Below are 2,796 nucleotides of genomic sequence, written 5' to 3' on the forward strand. Positions count from 1 at the left end.
ATCTCTTCAATTGTTCCCCAAGGTAATAGAACACGTAAGTTTTCTCTCTACTCAGGAAATCTGGTCATCTCCAGTATTTTGTCTTAAAAACTGCTTTCCAAGATATGAGGTAGCCATGCTGGTTAAACTCTTCCTGCTGCCCACCTTACACCTGATGTAACCCTAGAGGTTGGCACCTTGAAGCACCACATCCATGATAACCACCGCCTGGGACCAACCACTTTACTCTGAAGGAGAAGAGAGCACTGAAGGCAAATATCACCCACAGGACTGGACAGGCAATAAGTCCTAACCAAAATATTCTTGATTCAGCCTCTGAAACACTTTTACTCTCTTGAGAAGTTGCCTTCCTGGACTCAAACACCCAGTGGCTCTTTCCATCCTCATCAATATGATTCCACCAATGCAGACCAACCATTAGTCTACCTGTGACATTCTTCACTGCCCAAAAGGCACATGATAACAACAACATAATGGTGACCATACAGGCACTAAAGCTGCTGCTGAGCAATTCACATAGAAGATAGACTATAATCGCACTGACTCAAAAGAACAAATGGAAAAATGATGCCACTGGATGTCTGATTTTGGATCTTTTAGGTCTACTAGCTGTCTCTTCTTCTGCATCAAACACTGAAACATCTTCAGCATCATCATTACTATCCTACTGCCTGGGATTCTTTTGCTTTTTCCATCCATATTATATCAATTTATTGTTGAGTGAAAACAAGTAAGACAGAAAGCATATAGTGCACAATTCAGGTAAAATATAGATAGGATGCAATATCACATGTAGACAAGAAAGCAGTCTACAAAATATGGCACAGCAAATTATAATAAAAGTCATCTGTGTGAAGGAGTTGAAGGAGCGAGGAATGAGAAAGGCCACCAGGAAGAATTCTGCTCTAACTTCAGAAGTCTTAATTTATTATTATTATTTTTTATACATGTTAGTACAAGGTCTACAGGGTCTCACTATGTAGATTAGACTCATAGTGATTCTCCTGTTTTCAGCCTCCCAAGCGCTGGGATTACAGGCATGCACCACCACGCCCAGTCTCAATTGCTCTCTCAGCACTCCTCAGGAGCAGGGCTGGCACAGCATGTCAGGGATTGAATCCCGGTCTCTGCATCTGCCTAAGGAGGTTCTTTAGTCTGCTGAGCTATCTGGCTGGCCTGAGAAGTCTTAAATTTTTAAAACAGAGTTCAACCCATTATTATGGAATTATTAATAAGTTCATGGAATAAAACTGTAAGAAACCAAGCCAACTACTTCTGGATTAAATGAGCTCCCTACAGAAAAAAAGAGGGCTTTAATTTCTACTCCTAAAGGATTCTGTACAGAGAATTCAGACATCAGTGAGAGACTGGATTACTGGACTAGAAGCTCACCCTGGCTGATAGTCTCCTTAAACAAAAAGAAAAGCTGTCAGTGGGGTGCAAGAAAAGTGCTGCAGTGTCCACACTCGTGCTATAATTCTTATTCAACAGCCCCTTCTTGGGCTGAGATTTTTAAGCAATCTGTCCCTCTAAGAAACCAGAAGTGGTTTTCTATTCATGATCACTAACCATCATTCCAAAATATATTCAAAAAGTTTTGGGCTCTTGTTCCCTCCCAAGATAACAAAGCTTATTCCCTATAACAGAAGAAGGCAGCTGTTTCTTTTATAGTATGTTCAGATTAGGGTTTTTCTAAGTTTGCTCTCCTTTCCCTGGAGAAATGAATTTCGGAAGTTCAGGAGCTCGGTAGCGCCACTCCTGCAGATCGACTTAATCCATTACTGATACAACTTCAATTTAGATTAAAAATAGGAAAAAGGTGTTTGACATGTAGATAATATGTTTACTTTATGAACATGTGCAGTGGTAAATGGCTGCAATATTTTGCAAAGTACTTTGGGAAAAATAAGAAAGGTAGAAAGAGCTTGATAAAAAAACAGTCATGTGATTCCAGAAGAAGCGGACCACAGCATGGACATGGGGAAACAAAAGAAAACAAGAAAGTATGCGACCATGAAGGGAATGCTTAGTCTCAGAGATGAGAGACTCAAAGAAAAGGATAGATTAAAACCTAAAAAGAAAGAAAAGAAAGATCCTAGTGCTCTAACGGAAAGAGAAGTCCCCCAACATCCTTCCTGCTTATTCTTCCAGTATAATACACAGCTGGGCCCACCTTATCATATCCTGGTTGATACCAACTTTATCAACTTTTCCATCAAAGCCAAATTGGACTTGGTACAACCAATGATGGACTGTCTGTATGCCAAGTGTATCCCTTGTATAACTGATTGTGTAATGGCAGAAATTGAAAAATCGGAACAGAAGTATCGAGTGGCCCTAAGGATCACCAAGGATCCACGGTTTGAACGCTTACCTTGCTTGCACACATAAAGGGACCTACGCAGACGACTGCTTGGTGCAGAGAGTAACTCAGCACAAGTGTTACATTGTGGCCACAGTTGACCGAGACCTTAAACGGAGGATCCGGAAGATCCCTGGAGTTCCTATCATGTACATTTCTAATCACAGATACAACATTGAACAGATGCCAGATGATTATGGAGCCCCTCGATTCTGATTCTTATAAGACAAAGTTCCTCTGCTTCCTTCCAACCAACTTTTTGTTTTCAGTTCATTCAGCATGCTATAGCATGAATTATTCACCTATTTGCTGTATTATCAGCTGAGAATGGTTAAATAAATTCTCTTTTTGATGCTTTCTGAAAAACAACAACAAAAAAAACCAGTCATGCTATTAAGATGTGGGCCAGGAGAGGGCAGCATTGTCTACATAAA

At 40.4% G+C, this 2,796-nt stretch overlaps 2 pseudogenes; one reads left to right on the forward strand and one right to left on the reverse strand.

The window, feature by feature from the left end:
• Positions 1-6: 6 nt before the first annotated feature.
• Positions 7-1,575, reverse strand: LOC101585392 (annotated as a pseudogene).
• A 402-nt stretch (positions 1,576-1,977) lies between these two features.
• Positions 1,978-2,578, forward strand: LOC105741591 (annotated as a pseudogene).
• The last annotated feature ends 218 nt before the right edge of the window (positions 2,579-2,796 follow it).

The sequence above is a fragment of the Octodon degus genome, unplaced genomic scaffold (genome assembly GCF_000260255.1).
Source record: "Octodon degus isolate 3935 unplaced genomic scaffold, OctDeg1.0 scaffold00016, whole genome shotgun sequence".
NCBI lineage: Eukaryota > Metazoa > Chordata > Mammalia > Rodentia > Octodontidae > Octodon > Octodon degus.